Genomic DNA, 20,492 nt, shown 5'->3' with positions numbered 1-20,492 from the left:
CAAGCTACAAATGTTGCATCGTACAGATGGTGTCATCATTATGAGCTTACTCGGCTCACGTAGATTTGTGTTGGGTTTTGCTATTCTTGACACCAGGAAGTCAGTCTGGTCGACATCCGATTAGATATTTTGGAACGAAAGATAAACTGGACTGTACAATAACTGCCATATGTATATATTTTTCTCGTCTAAGCAAAGCAGAATGCAGGCCCACTGAAATTTGCATATGTTTAGACCTTTTATACTCTCAACTCAAACGAATACATGTAGCGAGAGAAAAGAAAAACATTAAAATAGAGGAATTTCATTCCATGTTTTCATGACGTCCAATTGTATGACTGGCGTGATAACATGATAACGTATTCAGTACATAATAAAAGTACTTCACGACTACAATATGTCAACAGTCCTATAGATTTTATCGTGTACATTGATAAGTGGCAGGAGATAAATATTTTACTTTGGATGAAAATGTTGCTAGTGTTTGTACGTTTACCCAGATTTATATTACAACGTTATTATGTTGTTTATGGATATCACAGAGGACACTGAATAAAGCAGAGCTTACGTTTGAATCATTATAAGAAACATGGCCAATACAGTTATTAGTATTGTCTGTTTGCGAGTGTGTGAGTGTGTGCCTGTGAGTGGTGTATAATGTGCATTGAGTCTGATTGCTATGAGCGTGTATATGTTTGTGTAACTGTGAAGAGCATACGCCGTCGCTGGATTAGTTAATCCAAATATAGCCATGTTTATCATTAATAAGAATTATGACTTGACCAAGAAAAAAAAAAAGATGTTCAGTCAAGGAACTGAAACAATAATGAGATCAAACGACATTCAACTCACCGAGGTGAAGTGTAAATTTGCTTAATGCACGTGACAGTAACGAGTTCTTTACGACTGTTATTGGGTGTCATCAAACGTTTACTACATTACTAAACGAATGGTCATAGTTTATTACCAACTATGAGCAGTAAAAGCAAAAAAAAAAAAAAAAAAAAAAAGAGAGAAGACAAACGATCAAACCTGTCTCCGCGACCACCTGTCTAAAGCGGCCATCTGCCGTGTACAACCACTGAAAACAATTCTCTTCGAGAGAAAAAGCATGTTCAAGAACCTGTCTATAACGACCACTTTTTTCGTCTCCCTCGGGTGGCCGCTATAGAGAGGTTTGACTATATATTGTAGCATTTAGACTGTACTGAAATTCGTGATACTCGCAAAGGCCTAGATTTCTTTTTAACGACGATACTATGACGTCATCGGGTTCCTCTCTTTATTTGTAGATACTCTGTACTAATAATGCGAAATTGAAAGAGAAGTATATTTGCGAAATTTAGGCCTACACAATGAACAGATTAATTCCAAGGCAGTTTCTTGTCCTACTTGTAGCATTACGTCTGAATATGCAAATTCTTTTCTAAGGTACATTGTCAAGTATATAGCGATCAAATTTGTCTATGGACATAACTGTGCCAGAAATATACTAGTACTGCGTTATTTCATCGTTATAATTAATTACATAGATAATTGACATTGATAATTTTCGCATCGTCGCACAAAACTATACAGCTCAGCTTTGCTTGAATTAATTTTCCTTCAAAGGACAAGTCCAACTTTATAAACATGTGGATTGAGTGAATGCAGCAATATTAGTAGAACACATCAGTGAGAGTTTGAGGAGAATGGGACAATCCGTTCAAAAGTTATGAATTTTTGAAGTTTCTGCTCAGTCACTGCTGGATGAGAAGACTACTGCTTGTGAAAATATAAGGAAAATTCATCATATTTTCACTTTTTTCCATAATAAAAGAATGCTTGAATTGCCTCTTTCTGAATGCAGGGGGATATTATTACCCTTACAACATTCGTCAGTGACTAGTCGAGTAAATGAGCACTTTCTTCAAAATGTAAAATTTTGTGAAATTCTCTTTATATTTTCTTTATATCGTTGTATTGTTGTACGCATGTGACATCATACACCGTGGTAGTCTTCTCATCCAGCAATGACTATGCAAAATATTTTAAAAATTCACAACTTTTGAACGGATTGTCCAATTTTTCCCAAACTTTCACTGATGTGTTCTACTAACATTGTTGCATTCACTCAATTCACATGGAGGTGGACTTGTCCTTTAAGAAATGCTCTTAAGAAAAACAGTGACAAACAATTACAATGCAACAAAATTTATCATCATTATAAAAAAAAAGAAGAAAGCAGATATGTATGATTCATAAAAGAATTCCAGCGGACACATTCTCCCGATCATCACGTCGTCAAAGCTCTCACTGGTCACTACTGGTTCCGGAATCAATGAAGTCATCGGGGTCGGTAAACGTCTTGAAAATGAGAACGTGACAAAATTACAGCAACCACACGTTCAAGGCTACACCGCCTCTCTGAAAAAATCAACTTCTCCTCTTTTGAAAGATGAAGATGCTTCCTCGGGGAATTTCACTCTCTGCTGTTGTCGAGCAAGATGATTTCGAAATAGTTGCTTGAACATGACTTCGTTGCGTCACCCATATCGCAAACAGCAGGTGGGAGAATCCCAATCATACTGCGTTGAGTGCGCACGCACGCCAATTTTCACTTTCTGTCGTAGCGTACACACTCGACTGGTGGGAACAAGCGCGGGAAAAGCGAGTCTGTTTATATACTGCTCCTTCATGTCCGTAGTGAGTCTTTATTCTTCAGAATACAGTTGAAATTCGCTGTGAAAGTATCCTGACCGTTTGACAGAAAGGGTAAGCGAAAGTATATCACATATTTCGTAAGCTACCTGGCTGTTACAACATTTTTCTAGTATGCAAGCAGTTTTTACCTTTACCAATTTTTAACCAGTTTCAACCTGAACTATTTTGAATCTATTAAGCTAAGACCTCCCTATCTTGTGATCTCCTGAGCCTTGTGTTGCCTAAATCACACGAATGCTCATTTTAGAAATCGAGTTATGTACCTGAAGCTACAAATGTACCATCTCTTTTGTCACATATACATACAACAGTATGTGAGCGTGTGTGCATATGTGTTTGTGTTTGTGTAAACCACGTCTGTACTACAGGTGGATCCACCTCCCTGGTAGGACTGCAAGCCTATCCAGTTCACAACACGGGTTTTCGTACTGAATCTATCGTGTATACAGCCAAAGAAAATAATATAAACATTCGCAATGTTCCTGTAATGCCATACCTAACGACCTATGATTCCACTGGGCTTTCCTAAATTATAGACTATTATTATGGCGATGCAATTTCAGAAGAAAGCATGAACCGATTATTCTTGAAATCCTTCATATCAACCAAGATTATTCTGGGAAATGGACTTAGTTTATAGCTGAACAAAGTTACTGTATAATACACCTAGTTCAGCAAAAATGCTGTTTAGAACACAATGTCATTAAATGTAAAAAATGATTACCAGTAATACCGACAGTGCTGTCTTTTTTTAATATAGTGATAATAATAATGATAGCATCAATAATTAATAAGGTATCTATCTTTACTGCGTTGAAATAATAGACTCCTGTCTGATTGTTTGCTTTTTAGATTCTACCCCCATTCCACAGAGTTTTGTTTTGTTTTGTTTTTTTTTTTTCTAGAGCTCATCGGTCATTTATCGTAAGTAAAGATTGTTGGTTCCGGCCACCCACCGAAGTGTATCGGATCGTAGTCTGATGAATCCGACTAGGTTGGTTGACTATCAGATGAGTGTCAGCCATCGGACTGCGATCCGACACACTTTGGTTGGTGACCGGAAGCGAAAAAGTTTGCTTCCGATGAGTGACCGATGAGAGAAAATCTTTGTGGAATGGGGGTATTCTATATACCCCAAAAATTTACAGATAAAAAAAAAAAAAAACATTTTGAAACTTACATACTATCAACACTATAACCTGATGTACCGCAGAGATAAGGACACAGGGAAAAAAAAATCTGATGCCACTTCCGGGTTTAATCAGCTGACATTTTTTTTTTTTTTTTTTTTTTGTTCATTTCTCCTGCCGCTTCCGGTTTCATCGGCGCTTCAGCGCAATATTCTGCTGTCACTACAATCGAAAATTAAAGGGGGGCGCACGTGCCCCGGTCCTTTCATTTCTACTTTTTATTTATTTTATTACAAGAAAAATTGAAGGGAGGCGAGGGCCCTGTGCGCCCCCCCCCCCCCCCCCCCCCCCAGGCCCTCTCGCTGTATGGTGAGGAGAGCCCAGCTGAGTGGGGTTTGACTCAAGTTATAAATTCAAATTGAAGTTCGCTAATCACGTACACGGACCCACATCGACATTAGGTGAGCGCGCCTGGAGTGTTGATCCCATGGATCCCATTTTTTTTTTTTTTTTTTTTTTTTTTATTTTGTCCGGAAGGAGTAGTGATTGCTTCTTCCAAGAAATCAGTAGAAAGGACTCGTGGGCAGTCAGCAGTATTATGATTATAGGCAGCGGCACTCCCTGCGCGGCGCTCTGTCATCTTGAGATAGGTACCAGCACGTCACGTCACGTTGCCTCGTGACGCTCATACAAACGTGAACACTACCTGTTTCTCCTTCATCCTTCAGGTACGTCGTTGGAAGTTTCTATCCATATAGGCCCACACGGGTATTTGATTTCAGTACAATTCTCATTGAATAACTACAATGAGTCGGTATGTTGAAGGCTGGTGACTGTGAAGGCTGCATGGATATCATTGACTAGTATGGTGAAATAGTGCATGTGTATTATGTGAAAGTGCATGTGTACTGTAGTACTTAATGCAGAAAACTATTGAAATATGATATGGAATTAGCATAATGAAGAAATACTAGGCCTATATAGTTACCTAGAAAAGGGGTTTCTAGATGAGATTAACATCTTTATAGTTGAGAATTAGTGCCAATTATGCGCTAGAAAAGTAGCAGCGGTGCATAAGAACATAATCCTTCCCCCCTTTCCACACTCAGACAGACAAAGAACCAGTGTAAATGCACTCTCATGTCTGTAAATTGTATAGTGTTGGAGGTGAGTTACCGATAGCCACTAAGTGTGTATATGGGTTGTGCATGGTCATGTCACAATAATGAAGCAGAACTACGTTTTTGTTAAGAGATATTACCTCGTTATACACTCAGATCGAGAGGAAACTGTACTGTAAGATTTTTGAAGATTATGTGATAGTTCATTGCCTATGCAGAATGCACAGAAACTTGAAGTGTGCAATGCGAAGTTGTGAGTCACTCACTGGTCACTACCCTGTTGGCTCTCGGCTGGAGCGATGTGGTCATAAATGTAAATAGGTCAGTGGTCAAGGAATCTCCCCTGCTCGCCCCGAGATAAAAGATACACCTGTATTTTCAAAGAGAGTGTTGCAGGGATCGCCTTCAATTTTAGGCTTTTTGGTCCAATTTTCCCTACTTGTATTTGACGGGATCATCTCAACAAACGTTGTGCATTGTTTAAAAAAAGTAGCAGTTCTTCACTTTTTTTTTTTTATACGAAACAAGTGAAATAAAGGCGAATAAACCACGAGGGAAATACAACTATCTAGTCAGAGATGCCTGTGATGAAGGGTTTTGTATAATAAACTGGGCAAACTTAGAATGTCTATAGGCCCTATATGTACACTTATAAGAAAAAACAATAAGAAAATAAAGATTGAATGGGAATTTAAACACTAGAACGATAGATAGGATATAGGCACCCCTTAAATTGATGGTCAGATTTTGATCGCTTTTGTGTGTTAATCAAGTCCTAGATAATCTGTGCAGCTGTAGAATCATCAACCAAATTGGCAACTTTCAATTTCACTGCCTATCTTGTACAGAAAAAAAAAAAAACATAGATGGAAATCGCAACTATGATTGACAAATTGCCCTACATCGACGTAAATAAGCACTGAATTGATCAGTGTTTTAGTAGTAGCCATGATAAAAATCATGAGCGTACATACTCGAGCAGGATTCGAACCTACGACCTCCTGATCACCGGACAGGTGTCAGGAGGCGTCATGCAGGAGGTCGTTATAGGTTCGAATCCTGCTCGAGTATGTACGCCCATGATTTTTTATCATGGCTACTACTGAAACACTGATCAATTCAGAGCTTATTTACGTCGATGTAAGGCAATTTGTCAATCAGTTGCAATGAAAAAACATCTCGACGGAAGAATTTCACAAATTTGAATGGATATAAATCGTTAGTGTATTCCTTAAAGGAATTGTACCGTACTGGTTGAGGTGAAGATTCAGGTTTATAACATTCCTAAGTGAGATAATGAGAAACCTCTTATGGAATATGGAAGAGCATGATATTTTAGGAAGGATTCAATTGGTTTTCAAAAGTGATAATGATAAAAGGCGACAGGCCACGACTTTTATTAGGATCTCTTTGTTTCACCTTGTTTTGGGATATCTCAGCCATTTCAAAACCGATTTTCATCAAATAAACTATTGATACCCCTTAGAATTGCATGCTCTTTGACATTCTCATAGAGTGGTTTCTGAATATCTCGCAAAACGTTAAAAGCTTTCTCACCTCAACCAGAACTGTACAGTCCCTTTAAATCCCTAAACTCAGAAAGAAATGTCGAAAATTTGCCATATTTTTCCAGTTTTGTTTTGACAGCATATAATGAGACAGACTTTTTCTACCCCGTTGTCATTTATGCTCTTTCCGCAAGATACGTTGATGACTTATGTCAATCATAATGTTTGGATATTTGTGGAATCTTCGTGTTATATTATGTATAATCCCGACAACACGGGTGAACAACTAGATGCAATGATTTGTTCCTAGGCATCATCACAGACATAATCTTTCTTTAACCCTTGAATTAACATAAGGCCCACTTTAAAGTCATTTTACTCCGAGAAAATATTAAATCAAATTCAAGAATTACGAAAAAAAAAAAAAACAATCAATTGCGCCCTGTGCGAAAAAAGGACAAAATTGAGATACTGCTTATTAATATTTTGATTGGGGAAAAAAATATTGTTTGGTCTTGCATTTTACCGATGACTATATTGTGTACAATTTTTTTGAGCTTCGGAAAATTACACGTTTGAAGAATATTTTGAACTTCAAATCCTCCAAAAGCAATTAAATTAATTCAATTTATTTTTTTTGTGTCATATATTACAAATTAAAACAAATCAATATAATAAAAAATATATACATTTGAAAAAGGAAGAAAAAATAGGAGGTTCATAATCCAATGGGACTCTTTTTTTCTCTAAATCATTGTGTTGTTGAAAAAGAGAGCTACACGTAAAAGAAAAACTTCTTGAGTAATGTACTACATATTCTGTCTACCACGCTCATTCCATAACATATGCCTGGTTTTTCATAAGGTATAAGTGGTAGATTAGCCATTGAAACAAACCATAACATCTCTAAACACACACACACACACACACACACACACACACACACACACACACGCACACACACACGCACACACACACACACACACAAAACAAAAACTTGATGGTATTTTGAAGCAGTGGTACCAAGATGATAAAATGAGGGAATTGAGAAAAGAAAGAGATGAGGTATCCTGAGGTGCGCCTGCTTATCTTGTGATGACCAGTTTTACGTGTTGGAGGTGGATGTGAAAGTGATACACGAAAATTCGTTGTTCTTGACGCCGGTGTCATCGAGGGACAAGCATCACGGCATCTCTGATGTCACGTACAATGGGAACCTGCACTTTTCTAGCCACCTTGATGCGGCTTGTATACTAGTAACTTCTAGGTCGAGACATTTACACAGGTGCGGGGATGGGGTTGGGGGTAGGGCAACCCTTCCCGCCACCCCTTCCCATTTTTCGATGGGGAAAATTTTCGAGGGCTGAACCCTCGGGAAGTCACGGGTTTTGGTGTTTGTGCGTGTTATCTCCCCTTTTTATCTAAAGAGCCAAAAGTGTGGGTGGGAGAGAGGAGGGTGAGGGAAGGGGTTTTGTGCTGAAACGATTTATCATAACATTTGTTCTTTTCTTATCCTTCGCGTCCTTCGCATAATTGTCATAATGATTGTTTTCATTTTCATCATAACCATTACTCTTAAATAAGAAGCTTGAAGATTAAATACTTTTACATTCAAATTGAGGATTTTTTTTTTCTCATAAATTCTTATATAGCATAATTATTGTGGTTCGTAAACTTTTTACATTTTCATCTTCTTCTTGAAAACCCCATCACCGATTTTCATCAAACTTGGTAGATAGTATGCCTAGGGGAATAGGATCTCCGTTTGTTCAAATAGGCACGGTGCCCCAACTGCCCCCCCCCCCACCCCAATATAAGGGATCTTTAAAATTCTTCTTCTCTAGAACCAAATGTGATAGAGCTAAGTAATTACTATGAGTTAGTACATTGGATGAATGTAGTTACAAGTTTGTTCATGATGGAATCAGGGGTGCCCCTTGGCACGAGGGGAGGGGGGAAGGGGTCCAAATGGGGCCTAACTCGTACATTTTCATGTTCTTCTCAAACACCCGATGATAATTTTCACCAAACTCGGCAGGTAGCATCCCTAAGGGATAGGATCGCAATACGTTAATGTGGGCACCATGCCCCACTTGGGGACACCCAGGGGCCCCAACCCCCAAATTAAGGAATATTCACAAATATTTTTTTTCTTCTGTAGAATCAAAGTGATTTTTAACCGCATAGCCAAGCTTTCTAAGTACACTGCACATGACAGGTATTCTTACCAGTGTGATGGAATATGCAAATGCCCCCGCCCTCCAAGCTTGCAATGTAGTGCGGTATAAGAGTCTGCCAGAATGCGTGGAAGGTGAATTTGCGATACTCAGGTGAGCGCGAGACTCCCGGGTCTCTTGTTTTTCTCCTTGTCTTGTCAAAATCGTTTATCGTTTCAATACAAAATTTCTCGATGAGCCCTCCCATCTTGTGCCTCGCGTGTGTTGGTATTGACCTTTCAACTCCTCTTCTTTTCTTTCTTCCTTCGCCCCTTTTCACAAGAATGTCGTGTCTGATTAAATCAAAAGCTGCACTGAGTTTAAGGTCAGGTTCAAAAGTCATCTCTTGAAGTAATGTATTTTCTGTTTGAATTTCTTGTATGCATGTCATTTTGTAATGCGCAGTAGAGTATATTATTATAGTAGCTGCGCAATGTAAATGCCCTTTATTATTTATTATTATTCGGTGTGAAGAATACACGTTTTTATTATTCTATTTTGTGTGGGAAAAAATGGGGGTGAAGATTTGTGAGCAGGTCAATGGGAGTCTTGATGCTATGACATCATCACCTCAGCTACTTTGCATATTTCGTCGCTAATGATATCACCATTGACATTCTACAACTCTGATGTGTCAGGCGTGAGTTTGAGGGAACTTGTACTTTTCTACTGCTAAATTTTACTCTGCTCATTTAAACTAACATGTATGATCATGGGTGGAATTGCACCCAGAAAGGCAAGTCATCTGTCATTGTAATAGTCCGTTTATACCTGAATTTCTCTACGCTGATTTTTTCTTTCAGGATAGCCGAAGTTTGCATCAAAATGGAAACAGTTAACGATGTTCCAAAGTGCAATGAGAATGGCGACTGCGACTACGCTCATGAGGACGACGTCGCAAATGAAATCATCACCCTCAAAGTGGTTAACGACCACAGCAAAGATGATCCCGACCGACAAGGAGGGGTGGCAAACAATGATGGTGACCAAGAAGACGATGACGATATCGACAACGACGACGTTGACGACCTCCAAAGTAGATGTTGGGCTGTGAGAATATTTCTGTTCTTCAAAAAAATATTTCGCTACTTTAGCCTTTTTTTAAACATTTTTTTTATTGTCGTTTTCTTGAAGCTCCTCAGTTATGATCTACACGTCAAAAGAGCGTTGTGTGTGTGTGTGTGTGTGTGTGTGTGTGTAAAGTGCTTTAGAACTGATCAAAATCTGTAGATATCAACTGCTGTTTTTATTTGAGAACCTACTTTAAAATTTTGTAAAAAACATTATTTGAATTCATATCAAAATTGTGTTGAAAGCATATTTAAATTTGTTTTCACATTCTTACATTAGAATGACACTGCTGATCACTACGGTTCTACGAACTATTGGGTAGCGGAATTGAAATCTAGGATAAATGTGATCACTTGATAGCTTCAGTTTATATAATATGTTGGTTTTATTCTGCACATCCCTAGAAAATATACCACGTGACGCGCAAGGCGAAGTCCTTTCTGAAAACCAACAAGATAGCTGCCAAGGGAGTGTTGACGTGCCTCGTGCTCGGGCTCTACATTGTGTACCTGATCTTCGCCTGCCTGCACGACTTCGACAAAGCCTCGGTTCTTCTCATCATCACATGCCTGGCTGTCGTAGCGTATGCCTATCGTCTCATCCGGGATAGATTCGGAGACCTTCTCTACAAGCGCTGCGTGCAACCGGCTTGCGCCGTGACTCAACATCGCTTCGTCAAACGGTGAATGTAGTCATTTATCTACAGAGTAGTTAAACAAATAACCGTGCAGAGTATCCCCCCCCCCCAAAAAAAAAAAGTCCTTAAGCTTGGTAAACTGAGTTTGCATTTCTCCGTAGAATTTAATACTTACAGGAGTAAGCAAAACAAAAATGACACAATAAGTTATTAACTGATAAAAAAACCCCCATAAATATTACATAAGTGATGATAAAAGACAGGGAAAGACCGAAGTAAACTAGGAGGTGACAATTCTGTAGAGAAGGTAACAGTGGATAATATCAGGCCAATAACAGTGTTTAAACGACGAGGGCAGTGATAGGCTTACTATAGTTTGATATCCATGATTATGACTATATGATAGTCCTGTGGAATCGATAATGATGTGAATATGAAATCACTAATAACTAGCAATTTTATCATCAGTTATTATCATTATGGTTCGCATTACGATAACTCGGAATGCAGAGGGTTTTTTTTTTTGTATTTATGTTTTTATTGATTTTCATGATTCAAACAAATATCATAACAATCAAGTATAAGATTACAACTTGGACTACAGCTGCCAAGTCTCCCTGATTCTGCAGGAGTCTCCCTGAAAATGTCAAAATCTGTTCATGTCTAAATAAGAGAATATTGAAATCTCCTTGATTTGGGAATTATTTTCGCCCATTGAAATGCATTTAACACACAGATATCTCCCTCATTGCTATGGGAATGTTGGCAGACCTGGGAATGATCACATGAAAATTCCATTTTCCTTGTTCGCCTCCAGGTTCGCCATGGTTCTGGCAGCGCCAGGTTTTGTTGTTGCTCTGTACTTCCTGACACGAGATCGACCAATACAGCTTGTGTCACTGTCAGGGTTACTCATCTTGGTTACCATCATCTATATCTCGTCACATCGCCCTCACAAGGTGAACCTTAAAGGGATCGTATAGTTTTGGTTGAGACCTAATTTCAGGTTTCTAACATTTTTTGGTGAGATAATGAGAAACCTCTAATGAAATATGAAAGAGCATGTAATTCCATGAGGAATTCAATGTTTATTTGATGAAAATTGGTTTTGAAATGGCTGAGATATCCAAAACAGAGCGATTCTAATAAAGTGTGGGACCCACATTTTATTACGATCGCTTTGTTTTACTCTGTTTTTAGATGTTTCAGTCATTCCAAACCTGGGGCCCGTTTCATAAAACTTGTCATCAGTGACAAGTGCCACATTTCTATGACAAATTTTCTCTCAGCCAATCAGATGCAAGGATTTCAGTAGCTTGTCACATCTGTGACAACTTGTCACTGATGACAAGTTTTATGAAACGGGCCCCGGATTTTCATCAAATAAACTTTGAATTCCTCTTAAAATGGTATGCTCTGTACTATTTCATAAGTGTTTTCTTGGTATTTCGCAAAAAGTTAAAAGCCCAATTCTCATCTCCACCAATACTGTACCATCCCTTTAAAGGCATAATTTACTATTTGCAGATGAAACAAAAACCCAGCATTAGTGCTCTAAAATAGTTGTAGAATGTGAGTTAAGGATAGAAAAAACGACTGTAAAAATTTGAACCAGCATAATCGATGTTAAGTATTGTTAGATACACAAATGTGAACAATACTTATAATAAAAATCCTTCCAGACTAAACCGTGGACAGTTATGGTTTATTGAGAAAAATATTAATATCTCCTTTAGGCTTTATTGCGAAAATCTTGTATGGTAGGATGTTTTGTGGTACAACAGACCTACACATATGCATCAAATGTGATATCTTAAACATTTTCAAAATCACTGTTCCCAAAGGTAAACTGGACCTTTAAAAAGTATTGATTGCACTGGTGGTTGTAAGATAATAAATAACTCGATTATGTCGTATTTACGTATCCCTCTACCTCCTACAGTTAAGAGTGCAATTCTGGTTACCAGAGCATCTATTGTATCAGGACGATTACCCACTGTAGACAACTTTCCCCGGTTGGTTAAAGAGTTAGAGTGAAAATTAGGGTTAGGGTTAGAATATGGGTTAGATTCAGGAGTAGGTTCATGATAAGCATGATAAGGATTAGGGTTGGAGTGAGGGAATGGGTGTGGGGTAATTGTCCAGGGGGTAACACACAAAACTGATCACTAATGATGAAACCTTGAGTGCCTTTCCTATAGGTGAAATGGCGGCCAGTGCTCTGGGGTCTTGGCCTACAGTTTCTGATGGGCTTCTTCGTCCTCCGCACTCCTCCAGGTCTGGCGCTCTTTAAGTGGCTTAAAGACATAATCATTCAGGTCTACGGCTTTTCCCACGCGGGGGCGGTGTTCGTCTTTGGCGAAGATTACGTCCGTCACTACTTTGCCTTTGGGGTGAGTTTTATGAAGATCATGATGCAAAAAGTTCGACACGTGAATCGTAATGGACCACTTTATCATAAAAGTAGGAAAAGATTATGTCTCTTCTTTGTGTATTTACAACTAATCATTTTCCTATACATTCCGCTGTGAACTCATCCATTTTTGTACGCATTTCATTTTCAGGTTTTGCCAATCCTGTTCTACTTCGGCAGCATCGTCAAGATCTTGTACTACTATGGCGTGATGCAGGTGATAATTCAGAAGATGGCCTGGTTGATGCAGCGGACAATGAAGACCACGGCAGTCGAGTCTTTGAGTGCGGCGGGAAACATTTTCCTGGGCACAGTGAGTTCATGATCAATGGACAAAACTGTCTCGTGTACATGCAGAACACCATTGTGTGTGTGTGTGTGTGTGTGTGTGTGTGTGTGTCTGTGTGTGTGTGCTGTCTAATTAGCGTTGTCTTAGTGTTAGCGTCATAGATCTATAAAGCTTAATTATACGATGTACCTGTCAGCTCAGTAAACGAAGATATCATGCTCGCGTTATGAGTATGCTTTCGCACCCTCTGGTGGGAATAGTCCTTACACTGAAGAATAGGCCTATACCCTTAGTAGATATGACCGTATCAATCATCATACTGACTAGTACACGGTCGTCAATTCTTGTTCGAGTAGCATTATCACCTATGCTGAAAATCACATAGTATTCCTTTTGTATCCTTTTTCGGACCTTCTCAACAGAGCGAATCCATCATCTGCGTCGAGCCGTATCTGAACCAAATGACGAGTTCTGAAATTCATGCTGTCATGACCGGGTCCATGGCCACAGTAGCTGGCGCTGTTTTTGGCGCATACATTCACTACGGCGTCGACGCCGGACACCTCATTTCGGCCTCGGTCATGTCGGCCCCAGCCGCCTTAGCTATGGCGAAGCTCATGTACCCGGAGACGGAGAAATCAAAGCTGGTGACGCAAGATGATGTTAAAATACCAAAAGGGTGAATTAAAAAAAATATATATATTGGGTGACATCCGAATACAGTGTGTGATTACATTTAATTCTCTGAAACCACTGTGTGATTTACATTTCTTTTTTCGAACGTATGGCTCTTGTGAAATTTCATATGAAAGTGAGCAATCGTAAGTTTCCTTTTATCGTCAGTGTAAACTCATCCTTCATATCGTCAAAACCCAACCCCCCCCCCAAAAAAAAAACAAAAAACAAAAACGAAAGTTTCTTCATGCGCCTGTCTTCCACACCAATATTTCTCTTCCTTTCACCCCCCCCCCCAAGTCTCTCTACTGATACTTGACATAGTTTCCCCCAGACGAAAACAGATTTATCCTCATTTATTTCTTTTTATTTGGTTCTTGATGTGCATTTCAATTATCGATTAATCCCCCCAAAAGGCCACCTTTAAAGTAGCATATGTATATGGAAACATGATGTAAACTCTACCAGATAGAATGGTGTACTTGTGTGCGAATAATTCGCAAATCACACGTAATTATCAAGAGCTAATCATACGAACATTATTTACCTCACTGCTCTTATCAGGGAAGAGCGCAACGTCATCGAAGCAGCGGCAAACGGGGCTATGCTCGGACTACCCGTCGTATTCAATGTTGTAGCAAACCTGATTGCCTTCTTGTCGCTGCTGGCGCTCGTCAACGCAGTACTTGGATATTTCGGGAGTCTCGTGGGAATTTCAGGACTGACACTGCAGGTATATATCCAAGGCTCTGCGCGGAACGTTGCTAGCCCTCGAATAATCATGTGACGCAACGGAGTGCAAGAGTTGCGATCTGGTAGCAAAAGTTGTTACTGTCAGTTTTGTGAATGTGCTTATAAATAGAAGTTTTTCATTTGTATGCAGCTTTTTTTCGAGCGTTTCACCAATGTGAATACAATTAACATTGCGAATCATCAATTCACAGTATGTGAAACAAAATATTACTATCTGAACTCTCTGTTTAAAAAAAAAGAAAAAAAGCATTTTCACATACGGGTCAATCCACGTCAAATCATCCAATTTTCAGAAAAGTTGTCACCCGACCCCCTCCGATTTTCTTAAAAATCGCACCAAATGTTCCCCAAAGTGTCTGACGGAAAATCCCAAAATATTTTGCCCCAAGGTCAATTGGTTGCTAAGATACAGCCTCACATAGCAACCGGTGCGCATTCCAAAAAATTAGTTAAAAGAAAATTAGGCATTTTTGATTGACTGTTTTAGCTTGGATATTTATGCAAAAGTGTTCATTATCTGGAAATTGAGAGAACTATATAACATTTACATCATAAAAAGCTTCTGTGTTTGTGGAAGAATAACAAGTATATCCTGCCATAAAACACCTGTTGTGTGTGTAATTTGTAGTTAACAAATTTACAGCTATTTTTAGAAGCACTTCAAGGTCAAAGACATAACATTCATGATCAAATTGACACTAAATCTGGCAGATGAGCAGAAATAGTTTAGCACCCTAATATGGTAGAATGTCAGCTTTCACAATTCTTGAAATATTGCTCTGTGAAAAGTCTTTCAAAACACATTTACATGCAGTGCAATGAGGAAAATGGAGCGATTTATTGTTTTTTATCAAATTTTGGATTAAATTTCAAGGTCATTATTATGTAATAAAAGTGTTTTGTGGTATATATTACTAAAATATGTATAACAGACTATCCCTACTGCAAATATCACAGGGCTAGTGCTTTTCATTTTGAAAGCGTGGACATTTGAAATGTCCTCCAAACCCAATATGTGATATTACGTGGGAATTTGGCTGTTTACGACCATTTTCGGTGGGGTAAATTTGCCATTGAACATTTCGGGAGCAAAATTTCTTTGGTAACCCAAGATAATATAGGTAAATGTCTATCAATATACAAAAATTGATGCTATTCCTAGGTGGGACGAAGGGTGATCCGTGACCTTGAATTTAGCACATTTTTCATTTTTGTCAACTTTGAGGGCGCTCTCCGTAAAAACGGTGATCATGAATGCGCCGATTTTTTTCAAAATTACTGAGCAAGTCAAAGCCTTCAACAGCATAATATTTTAGAACCTAAGGTGATGAAATGTGGAAGATATAAGCTTCTAAATATGCATTAAAATTTTCAAAATTAACATTTAACACCATTTTCGGTGACCTCGTGCACGTTAACGAAAAGTCAATTTCGCGTCACAGTCAGTTTTTCTTGCAAAGACTATAAAGTTCTCTCAATTTCCAGATAATGAACACTTTTGCATAAATATCCAAGCTAAAACAGTCAATCAAAAATGCCTAATTTTCTTTTAACTAATTTTTTGGAATGCGCACCGGTTGCTATGTGAGGCTGTATCTTAGCAACCAATTGACCTTGGGGCAAAATATTTTGGGATTTTCCGTCAGACACTTTGGGGAACATTTGGTGCGATTTTTAAGAAAATCGGAGGGGGTCGGGTGACAAGCACTGGATGATTTGACATGGATTGACCCATACAATCATGTTGTCAACCTTGTGAACACATCGCGAACACTGTGTTCTTTCTAGCAGGGAAGGTTGTAAAGTTCATCACGAAAATGTCATTTTTATTGAGTGAATTGTCTCCAGTCTTTTTGTTTATTTGATTCTGTTTGTTCTGGGTATTCTTTTTCCATTGTCAGTGGATCTGCTCGTACGCCTTTATGCCTCTCGCGCTCGTTATGGGAGTCGAGTGGGGAGATTGCCGAGTCGTTGCCGAACTCATCGGTCTCAAGACGCTCTTGAACGAGCTCGTCGCCTACGAGAAGATGGGCCACTACATTGAGAACAGGGCTACAGGAACCGGGCCAACCATGTCTGTAAGATTTTCACTCATATTCTCAACTCTTGTCGAAATGTTATTCGTTTTAAAAGGTTGGTACAATTTTTTTTTTTTTTTAGATGGGGATTCAGGTTTTTGTTTTGTTTTAACATGATTAGAAACCATGTGTATATGAGAACTAAAGAGCATTCAATTCAAGTATTTCATTTGATTATAATCGATGTTGGCTAAAAAAAAAGAAAAAAGAATAAACCAAAATGATTCTAATAAAATACTTTTATTTGGATCACTTTGTTTTGCTTTGTACTAGAGTATCTCAGCCATCTCAACCAAAACTATACCATCCCTTTAACCTTGAGTAAATTACGGGTAGAAATTTAATAATGGTTGGTGTTTCCCTGTCTTGCCTTCGCTTGTGGATATCAAATGATTTGCGTACAGAGAATTAACCATGTCACAAGTAGCCTAAAACAAATTGTGAGATACCCTAACAAGCACTAAGCGACAGTATAGCCAGCACTTCACCATGACATTTATTAAAGGCTATAATAACCATGCAATAACCACTTGTCTCATATTGCGAACAGAGCCAAAGCCAAGCTGTTATACTAAATAGTTTACTTTATTTATCCAGTGTGACTCAAAGCAAAATAACAGAGAAAGAGGGTGGGGGAGGATATCGAAAATAGACAGGATTGTACTCTTGATTTTTTAAGTCTATTTTTGATTAGTCAGCTGCACCTTTTTTTTTTTTGGTATTATTAAGACAAGACGGTCCCTTTCTTTTCACAGGCAAAGGTCAAATCAGGAAATGCAATGGATAATACTTGAGATATCTTTTTTTTCCCCCTGAAGTATACACGAATATTTTGATTAGGTATTGACAACGTTTGGTGCAGACATGTCCATGGCAGGAAAGAGTGAACGTTTGAAATGACGACTAAAAGTTATCCGCCATTCTTACTGAGTGAACTGTAGGTGGCAATATTAGATTTTGCGATACTTTACATTACAATCCGCCGTAATTGAGATGACTTTAATGAAGAGAATCAAGTCAAACAACCGAAATGGATGTTTCTATTCCACTTTTTTTTAATACAAAAAAAGAGCAGAAATTATGTCAATAGAACCATATCATTAAGCTTTTTTCTTTTTTCTTTTTTTACATTTCAACAGTTCTAACCTTCGGCAAGGGTGGTATATTGCGAAATCAGCAATGAATGATAACATTAAAATGATTATGAACAAAATCATTATGTTTTGGTATTGTAAGAAATCTTCCAAATTTATGTTCTGATTCTACACCAGCTTTTATAGTTAACGGGAGTGTGAATTAATTACTTTCTTCTTTAACTCTTTCTGGTATATAATTAAATTATGATGTCTTTGTCTCTGATTTAGCTTCGATCGCAGGTAATTGCCACATACGCCCTCTGCGGTTTCTCCAATATATCCTCGATCGGCGTTGTTCTTGGGGTTCTTACCCCACTGTTGCCCAAGAAGAGGCGTCTACTTGCCCCGTTGGCTGTACGGGCGCTCTTCGCGGGGTCTGCGGCTTGTTTCACGACGGCATGCATTGCAGGTAAAGTGACAAATGAAGCATCTTACGAGTGTGAGGTTAAAGGACAAGTTCACCTTCATTAACATAAGGATTGAGAGAATGCAGCAATATTAGTAAAACACATCATTGAGAGTTTGAGGAAAATTGGACAATCGATGCAAAAGTTATGAATTTTTAAATCTTTTGTGTTGGAACCGCTGGATGAGGAGACTACTAAGGCTCGTGATGTCATATGAATACAACAGTATAAAGAAAATGTAAAGAAAATTCAACATATTTTTACTTTTTTCGCATAATAAAAGGGCACTTGACTTGCCTCTTTCTAAAGGCAATGGGAATAATATTACCCATAACATATGTCAGTAACGAGTCAAGGGAAAGTGTACTTTTTTCAAAAGATGAAATTTTGTGAAATTCTCTTTATATTTTCCTTATATTGTTGTACGCATGTGACATCATACACTGCTGTAGTCTTCTCATCCAGCGGTGACTGCACAAAAACTTCAAAAATTCATAACTTTTGAACGGATTGTCTGATTTTCCTCAAACTTTCACTGATGTGATCTACTAATATTGCTGCATTCTCTCAATCCTTATGTTAATGAAGGTGAACTTGTCCTTTAAGTAAAATGGTGGCCATGGATGCAAAGAAATGAAAAAGGCAACCCTTCGAAATGGGGAATTTTAAGTGTGATAGAACTCTCGATGTCCTTGCGTAAAAAATGCATGCCTTCCCAATTCTCGTGTTCTCTCGTGTAATATTTACGGTCTTCTGTGATAATGTGTAGTGTCACGTTCTTACTTCCCGTAAAATCCTTTCATAAAATCATCCTTGCCTGGAATTAAAGGGATGGTACAGTATTGGTGGAGATGAGAATTGGGCTTTTAACTTTTTGAGAGATACCAAGAAAACACTTTTGATATAGTACAGAGCATACCATTTTAAGAGGAATTCAAAGTTTATGATTTGATATAAATCGGGTTTGGGATGACTGAAACATCCAAAAAGTAAAACAAAGCGATCATAATAAAGTGTGGGTTCCACACATTATTAGAATCGCTCTTTTTTGGATATCTCAGCCATTTCAAAACCAATTTTCATCAAATAAATGTTGAATTCCTCGTAGAATTAAATGCTCTTTCATATTTAATAAGAGGTTTCACATTATCTCACCAAAAAAAGTTAGAAACCTTAAATTAGGTCTCAACCAAAACTATGCGATCCCTTTAACCTGTGAAAGGCCTGAAGTCTTCTGTTGATTTTACTACTCTGTTAAATGTTTCAGCAAGTACATGTTTTCTGTCTTTACTCCGTTAACTTGTTTGTAAGTTTTTGCTTTGTTAGAATAAATGAAATGTTATAGGCATCATAAATTTGAAAAAAAAAAAAACCGACATGACCTTTTGAACACGCAAACTCTTGTTTTTAAAGTGCACTGAAACAACATGATCACAAAATGTACACAAGACTAATAGTGTTTGAAACGTTTTCAAGAAAGCAACAACATGTGTAAATGTAATGTGTGATGTTATTACCTCTCAAGTCTAGAAATGTGCATTCTGCTAAATTTCATTTTGGGCATGAAATAAATAAAAAAAGGAATACATGTATGATGTCATTAACACAAAATGTATGTTTTCTTGCAATAACAAGCAGTGATGATCTCAGTGTTGTAGTCGCTGTGTTAATCATTGATCCACTACATGATTCATATGATATTTTTGTGCACAGTTGTGACATCACCATCTCAAAGAATTTGCATATACCTTGGTTAAAACTATTTTTTGTTGGTGACGATAATTTCATAACATTTTGATCATCTTATGTACATTTATGATGAAATCTGTGCCATTCTGTTGGTCCGATTTTGCTCTCATTCTCGAAAGTCGACTTGAATATTGTGCGGAATTTCATTTCTATCGTCATTGTAGGCATTTTGTACGTACCAGATGAAACGGGCGGGACCATTGGTTGGAACGAGACATCCACACTAGCGATGACGACGTTATAGGGCTACTAAGAGTGATATGCAAAGCGTCTTCCCAAAATGAAATGAATTGATAGCAGATCGGAACAATGCTGAGATTCTTGAAGGGCGGTTTTCTCCCCTGGGATAAGCTGAGAAGTCTCCTGATACCTCAAAATAACGAGAAAGACCAAGCATGCCAAGGAAGAAGAGAAGGACACTGCTGAGTTGTGCATGTAACTTTGCAATATTGAATTTAGCGTTGTACGCATGAGACGTATGAGATTTGGCGTCTTCTTCCAAATACCCGTGCATGATGTCGTCTTGTGAATAAATTACAACAGTGCCTTTCATTACTTATCTTGCCGAGGCCAGTGCATGCCCACGTCAGGGAACTGCTTGTGTTT

General features: G+C 38.2%; 1 pseudogene; it reads left to right on the top strand.

The window, feature by feature from the left end:
- Nucleotides 1-8,673: 8,673 nt before the first annotated feature.
- On the top strand, nt 8,674-20,130 carry LOC140228458 (sodium/nucleoside cotransporter 2-like; annotated as a pseudogene).
- The last annotated feature ends 362 nt before the right edge of the window (nt 20,131-20,492 follow it).

Source organism: Diadema setosum, chromosome 5 (assembly GCF_964275005.1).
Source record: "Diadema setosum chromosome 5, eeDiaSeto1, whole genome shotgun sequence".
Lineage (NCBI taxonomy): Eukaryota > Metazoa > Echinodermata > Echinoidea > Diadematoida > Diadematidae > Diadema > Diadema setosum.
Note: the sequence above shows the minus strand (reverse complement) of the source record. Positions and strands in the feature narration are given on the sequence as shown.